At 44.2% G+C, this 8,187-nt stretch overlaps 1 pseudogene; it reads left to right on the top strand.

Annotated features, from left to right (window-relative positions):
* The first annotated feature begins 436 nt into the window (after nt 1-436).
* On the top strand, nt 437-1,664 carry LOC123837199 (large ribosomal subunit protein uL18-like; annotated as a pseudogene).
* The last annotated feature ends 6,523 nt before the right edge of the window (nt 1,665-8,187 follow it).

Raw genomic sequence — 8,187 nt, 5'->3', positions numbered from 1 at the left:
GTTGATGGCCCTGAAGATGGAGGAAGGGAGCCAAAGCCCAAAGAGTGGGAGTGGCTTCTAGAAGCTGGGGAAAAGGAAGAAAACAGATCCTTCCTCAGAGGCTCCAGAAAGGAATGCAGACCTCCCGACACCCTAGTTTTAGCCCAGCGAGACTGTACCAAACTTCTGACCTCTACAACTGGAAGATAAATAAAATGTGTTGTTTTGAAGGGCCAAGGTTGTGGTCATTTGTTGCTGCTGAGATAGAAAACTATGCAGATACTATACAGGGGACCCGACTCCTGATCAGTGAATCCCATCAGTCGCAAATCCCGCCCATACCCTCTGGGCTGCCGTTAGCGTTTTACAGCATCCAAGGAATAACAGGTATTTGAAGGAAATATCTAACATAAAAGGCAAAGTTCAAAATTGATAAACATCACAGAGGGAAGAGACCATGAAGGGACCAGAAGAAAATGTAAAGAAAAAGTAAGCAAACCAACCAACCAACCAACCAACCCTCAGAGAAATAAGAGAGAATATTGTATCCATGAAAGCAGAACAAGAACGGAGTGCCCTTAAAAAGGAACATTAAAAAAAAAAAAAAGGAACATTTAGCAGATTTAAAGAGCCTTTGAATTTAAAAATATAATAGAATAAATAAATACTAAGAAATGCAGAGAAATAAGTTTAAAAACCTGTGAGAAAGAGGTCTATGGCAAGTCGTGGACATGGGTCCCTGTTAAAGGTACCAAGAATAAGTCCTACTTTGGGACACCTGGGTGGCTCAATCAGTTAAGCATCTGCCTTCAGCTCAGGTCATGATCCCAGAGTCCTGGGATCGAGTCCCACATCGGGCTCCTTGCCCGATGCTCAGAAACACTTATTAATCCAGGACAAACATGGGTATAATATACCCAAAACAGTTCATGTAACCCACAGAGAGGTTAATTGTCAGATTGCTCATGCCCGTATAGAAAGGGATATGGTAGTCTGCACAGCGAAAGCTCATGAGCTTCCAGAGTATGGTGTGAAGACCGGCCTGACAAAGCATGCTACCCCACATGGTACGGACCTGCAGTCTTCTCAGTGGGTTTGGCAGAGACAAGATCTCCGGAGGCCAAATGGGGATGACCAGAAACAAATATAAGGAGGAAAGCATTGGTTGTCAACCAGGTGCTTCCACCTGCTGTTTGAATGCAGGCCTTGCCTGAACTACCACTGGAATTTTGGAGGCCCTCACAGTACCACGCGATTCCCTCGTTGTGATTCCGAAAGCAGGGAACCCAATGCAGACATACACTGGAGGCACACTGTGGGTCAGATCATTGCAGATGACGCATGTTACCTAATGGGCGGGAGGAAAGATGCTTACCATATTGCTTACCAGAAGCAATATGCTGACTCCATAAAGAACAACATAAACTGCAGACATGACGGAAGAGACGTCCAAGAAAACTCATACTGCTCTATGGGAGAAGCCAGTCTATAAGAAGAAGCCTAAGAAAGAACTTCAAAAGAAGTGGCAGAACTGTTCCAGAATATCTCTTGCTCAGAAGAGAGATCATGTAACTCGTAAGAGGGCAGACTTCCTCAGAGCTCAGGAGCCAGCTCCTGAGAGCTAAGCCAAACCACAATTTTCTGTGAAGGTTTTTCAGATAAAGACAAGCTTATTGGCCAAGCAGCGAAGGGAAGGGAAGGGAAGGGAGAAAAAGAAAGAAGAAAGAAAGAAAGAAAAAGAAAGAAAAAGAAAGAAAGAAAGAAAGAAAGAAAGAAAAAGAAGGGGAGGCAGGGAGGGAAGGGAAGCCTTCATAAAAGTAAAACAAAACAAATAGTTTTAAAATAAGAGAAAAATGAGAAAATAAGAATCTCTATAAAGGATACCCAATAGGTGTCCCAGAACAAGATGGAAAGGTTACTGGACCCAGAGTCAAGAAGCCTACAGCAGGAATGGAAGAAGACCCCCAATGAGATACATCATTGTGTTTTTTCAGAAGTCCGGTAATAGAGGTGATTCTTAAAGAAACTTCTAGAGAAGAAAACCTGATTATGGACAAAGGACCAGGCATCAGAATGATATCCGAGGTCTTAAAAGTAATACCGGGAGGTAGAACAGTGCCTGAACAACTCTGGAGAAAGTAGTCTCCCCCATAGAATTTTTAAGCAAGCAAACAAGTCTGCAAGTGGGATAGCATCTGCAGCCATTCAAAGTCTCAAAAAGTTGCCTCCCATGCACTGTTTTTCAGGAATTTCTCCTCCAAAAGGAGGAGAAAACTCAGAGAAGATGCTCTTAGCCAAGAAATAGGACATTCTACAGAAGAAAGCAGCCAAGAGAACCTCAGAGTGATTACTATGTAACAGGTCCAAAGAACAGCCCGTCCAGATTGGACTAGAAGGACAGAGGTTCAGAAGGGATGAATCCAAGGGGTGGGGGAAGCAACTGACAATTCACCTGTTGCATTGGTCCTTAGGAAATGCACACTTACTGCAGAGAGCTTCATTGGAGCTGAGTGAGTGGTGAGTACATTTGAAAAACTAAGCAAACCATTCAAATCAAGACAATTATTTACTCCGAGTACCGGAGCCGAAATCTGTATATATAAAAGGCCATATAATCCTAGTCCAGTATGAGCTCTAGTTAACATAAGCGTCCATCACTATCACAGGGCAAATGCTAATACTGACTTAACTCCCATTGATGACATAGGATATGTTTAGGGCTGTATGAAGGGAACGGTGGTGAGGAGGAGTGCAGACGTGTGTATACACCCTTTGTTGTGCCGGATTGCAAAAGTGGCCACAATCCTCTTCTCCCTGTATCCTTCACAAAGTGAAGTGCAGCATCTCCCATCAGGATGTGGAGTTTGATTTTCCTCCCTTCAACCCAGCTGGCCTTCTGCGAGAACGCAGTGGGAGTACCAGAAAGCCAGTTCTGAGCCTGGCCCTCCAGAAGCTTCATGTGCTCCCACTTGCACCATGAACCCTGACCATCTCCCTGTGTGTGGGAGCCCAGCACAGCCTGCTGGAGGATGAAAGAATCCATGGAGTGTGGGCACCTGGGTGGCTCTGTTGGAGCCCGGAGTCCCAGGATCGAGTCCCGCGTTGGGCTCCCTGCTCAGCGGGGAGTCTGCTTCTCCCTCTGCCCCTCCCCTGCTTGTGCGTGCACTCTCTCTCAAATAAATAAATAAAATCTTTAAAAAAAAAAAAAGAATCCATGGAGTGTGGAAGAGCCACCCCAGCTGAGGCCACTTAGGCTGGCCAGCCCCCAGCCAACCCAGTAACCGACCACAGCTGCATGAATGAGCTCAGCCAAGTCCAGAAGAATTGCCCAGCCCAGCTCAGTTCAACTGCTGATCCACAGAACTGTGAGTAAATAAACGGATGCTTTAAGCCAATATGTTTTGGAATGCTTGGTTACACAGTAAAAACTAATTGATACTGTGTGTTATGTGCATGTGTGTCCACAAAAAGATGTTCATGCAAACACTAAGTTTTTGTGTCCTATCATGGGGAATCAAGACATCTACCCAAGTCTGGAAAAATCAAGCAATACGGTAGAAGCAGGTTATTTAGAAACATGGGGACAAAACAGCAAATAGATTTTAAAGTGGAGATCCGTGGAGTGTAAATCGGGGGTCAGGAGGGACAGGCTGGAGGCCTGGGCTTTTTTTCATTAGAGGCTTTTTTTAGAATTGATTTTTTTTTTTTTAAGTCATGGACACATTTCGCTTTGATAAAATTGCAAATTAAGTGGAAAGAAAAAAGAAAAATAACTAACCTTCCGAGTTATTGATAGTCAGCTGGGGTAGGGCGCTTACAACTGCCAGCAAGTCATGTGTCCAACACGCCCTGGGCTGGAGGAGTCTCCCGCTAAGACATCGCCACGGCCAACCCTGTTTTCCCTTTTGATTAGCATTCGGTCTTCACACTCGCATACTTGTGGTCAGCACGCAGCGGGAGAATTGAAAACAGCACATGGAAAAGCTGGATGCAGGGTCTCAACGCTGCAGGTGTTCTCCAAGCTGGTAGTCTCCGTGCTAATGCAGTCAACTAAGGACCGCAAACACCCAAAGTAATGGAACGCTGGCCGCCGCCAAAATCAGGGCATGGAAAAATTGGGTCATTAGAAATTATTCTGTGGTAAAAAAAAATTTTTATTCTGTGGCAACATTGTTGAATTGGCATGAATAAAAAGTGGAGCAAATCACCCATTATTCAACAGGGTGCAGTGGAACTTAAAACCACACACACACACACACACACACAAACACACACACACACACACACATAAACACAGACACACAAACACAGACACACACACACACACACGATGGCAGGAGAAATGGCTATTGTCAGATGATCACTCTCTTCCCTGATACAACTCTGTGTTTACACGTATTTTTCTCTTGGTAATTATCATTTTCACGTGTTTATTAAATTCCCTCTCCCGTGTGAGGTTGGGAAGAAGCAAGTGGTATTAGAAAAGGCGCAGGAGCGCCTGGGTGGCTCAGTCGGTTGGGTGTCTGCCTTCAGCTCAGGTCATGATCTCAGGGTCCTGGGATCAAGCCCCGCATCGGGCTCCCTGCTCAGAGGGGAGCCTGCTTCTCCCTCTCCCTCTGCCTGCCACTCCCCCTGCTTGTGCTCTCTGTCAAATAAATAAAATCTTAAAAAAAAAAAAAAGGTGCAGAAGGTAAAAGCGAGATACTAGATACTAAGCTGATGTATTTATCGGTCAGAGGAGGTTAGGGAATGCCACAGCAACAAACGGCCCCAAATCTCTGTGACTTCGCCTCTCAGGCTACATAGCCCACGTTGAGTCTCCAGGCAAGTGTGGTTATCCAAATCACTCAAAGATCCGGGCCGACACATGCTGCCCTCCCTCACGTCCCCCCGGCGCTGACCAGAAGTGATGCTCATCCTTTCGCGTGGCTCCATCTGTATTCAGAAGGGTGGGAGAATGCCGTGCCACTGTGTCCCCAGAAGGGGAACTGGCCAACTCAGTCTGCTGATCTCCCCGCCGTTCACCATTGTCGTATACCACCTAGAATATAAACGAGCTGCGTTTATTTTTATCCAAAGCATGGGATCTTTTCCTAGACATGTTTTACTCCCGAAAATTATTGTGCTTTAAAGGCAGATCCTCAATCTGGCTAAAGAGGGAGGGCCTGGGAGGTTATATGAGGTACGAAAGTTATGTAAAGTAATGTGGTTTCCTTTTTTTCCTTCCTGCGGTTTAATGGTGCAGCACAGCATTTGCAGACCAATGGTTTCTGCAACAAGATAATTTTATTTCACCTAATCACTACCCAGTTTATTTTTGCTTCCAAGTAGAACCTTGTTTTTGCCTAAATTTTGAAGATTGTGAATTTAAGCGAACACCACTTTCGGCCTGTTGAGGAAATGACCCAAGGTGGCCTGGAAACAGCCATGCTGATGCATAAATGAGAAAATTTCATTTATGTAAAACTCATTGCAACAGTTGTGCTGTGAGGAGAGGTTAAGGTGAGCAGGGCCTGTAGATGTGGACAATCAAAATAGAGTTTTCAGGTAAAACATATGGCGTGGGGATGGAGCGGAGTACGTTTCCATCTCTGGGGACTAAGGAAGGAAACGTATTTTCCTGCATTTATTTGTGAAGAACTTCAGTGATAAGCACTGGGCTTTTCTCCTGCAGAAAGATGGAAACAGAGAAGCAGGGGTTCCAAATTTTTAGCCAAAGTCCCCAAACCCTTTGATCCTGCCGCTTCTAATGTGTCATGCATCACATCCAAGGATGGTTATACCTCCTTGTTGCAATCCAAACAAGCAGAAGGTGAAATACTCAGAACTCTTTATTGCATTGGAGTAAGAAAAAACACATGGCAAGGAAACCAGTTGAAGTCAGGCACACCTTCAAAAGAAAAGCGGGGCCAGAATGTTACAGGGTCAGGACCGATTTCATCCCATTTCTTAACTTCTCTGAAACACATGGCACATTGAGGCAGGAATAAATTTCACTAGGATGAACCACTTACCTAATAACTTTGCTCATTTTGAAATCTAAAATCCTTATTATAGAAGGTTCCAGCTGGTCTGAATTATAAGTAATGTGGTCTTCAACATGGGACCAAATGAGACCTGCTGTGCATATTTGTTGTGAATATTCATACCTGTGAGTATATGCCATAGCTTCACACCATCTATTACGGGTCGTGAGAGCACTCTCCAGTTCTTCCTAACTAACTTGCTGGTGACATAGAACAACCAATCAGGGATCGGAAGGAGTAATGTGAGCCGGTCTGTTCTTTTGTCCCATGCCACATGCATGGGTTGCTTCTGGCTTTAGGCCCCCCCCCTTTTTTTTAATTAGTTTATTTATTTGATTTTTAAGTTTTTGAATTTTAATTCCAGTGTAGTTAACATACGGTGTTGTAATAGTTTCAGGTATATAATATAGTGATTCAGCAATTCCATATACTACTCAGTGTTCAAGATAAGTGTACTCTTTTTTTTTTTTTTAAAGATTTTATTTATTTATTTGAGAGAGAGAGAATGAGAGACAGAGACCACGAGAGGGCAGAGGGAGAAGCAGACCCCCTGCTGAGCAGGGAGCCCGATGTGGGACTCGATCCCAGGACTCCAGGATCATGACCTGAGCCGAAGGCAGTCGCTTAACCAACTGAGCCACCCAGGCGCCCCAAGATAAGTGTACTCTTAAACCCCTTCACCTATTTCACCCATCCCCCACCCACCTTCCCTCTGGTAACCATCTGTTTGTTCTCTATAGTTAAGATACTTCTGGCCACAGGCCCTTTATATTGCAAATGGTCATTTACTGGATTTTTGTATCATTTACTAGATTATGGTATCATATGTATTCCATCATATAGATATAGATTTGTAGGTGTTTCACTTGTTCACTTTAAGTTCCTTTTATACTCTATTAATTGATTTTTCTAGATCAGGGTTTGTCAACCTTGGGGCTAGACATTTTGGATGGGTAGTTCTTTGTTATTCGTGGGGAGGCTGTCCTGTGAGTTATAAGATGTTGAGCAGCATCCCAGACCTCTACCAGGTAAAGATGTCAATTGCACCTAAACCCTCCAGTTGTGACAAAAATGTCTCTGGACATTGCCAATGTCCCTTGGAGGCCAAAATCACTCCCATTTGGGAACCAGACTAGACCACTTCTGTTTAACAGAAACATAATGCAATTCACAAGTGTGAGCCTCAGGAGTAATTTTAAATTTTCTAGTAGTTACATTAAATAAAAGTAAAAAGAAATTAGCAAAATAAATTGTGATTATTTTTAACTTAACCATATATATTCAAAGGGTTATTTTAACATGTAACAAGATAGAAATTATTCATGAGATATTTTCAGTAGTTGTTTTGCTTTTATTTTAACTCTGGTGTGTATTTTGCACTCACATCACATCTCAGCTTGGACAGGGCTCAGTTGCCACACATGGCCAGTGGCCACCTTGTTGGACAGCACAAGACTAGTGGACTGGGAGTTTGTGTCCCTCCAAAATTCATATGTTGAAGAGGCAGTTCAAGATGGCAGCATAGGAAGATCCCCAACTCACTTCCTCCCATGGACACAACACATCTACAGCTACATATGGAACATTTCCTTCTGAAAAGAACCTGAGAACTAGCCAAACAGCTACTCCACAAAAAGGATAAAAGGGCTACCTCGAGACCAGTAGGAGAGGCAGAGATGTAGTTTTACCAAAAACCCAACCCCTAGTGTGGCAACCCACCATCAGAGGGGTCTTACAAATACAGAGCTCCCACTTGAGGAGCGATGGGTTTGTACCCCAGAGCAAGCATCTCCAACCCTTGGGACATGCACTAGAGAGGCATACCCCCAAAGTCTGGCTCTGAAAACCAATGGGGCTTATATCCAGGAGAACCACAGGGCTACAGGAAATGATGAGTCCACTCTTAGCTCACATGCAGATTCATTTGTCCCAGGACCCAGTGCAAAGGCAGCAGTTTGAAAAGAGCCCAGACCATATGTGAAGGAGATTCACTGATAATCATAAAGCATCTACGAGAGGAGAAAAAGCCTGTTGGAAGTCTCTTCAGGGTTGGATGGCTGGCAGGAACCACTTTTACATTCTCTCTCTATCTTGCTAGTGCCTGTGCTGGTGGGCACAATTTCTGCACTCTCACTCTAATTTGCTAGCACCTGCTCATCAGAGTGGTAGGTGAGTGCCCCTC

The sequence above is a fragment of the Mirounga angustirostris genome, unplaced genomic scaffold (assembly GCF_029215605.1).
Source record: "Mirounga angustirostris isolate CCGP_5_RB_7025 unplaced genomic scaffold, mMirAng1.0.hap1 SCAF_8, whole genome shotgun sequence".
NCBI classification, from domain to species: Eukaryota; Metazoa; Chordata; class Mammalia; order Carnivora; family Phocidae; genus Mirounga; species Mirounga angustirostris.
This window is presented reverse-complemented; position numbering and strand designations above follow the sequence as displayed.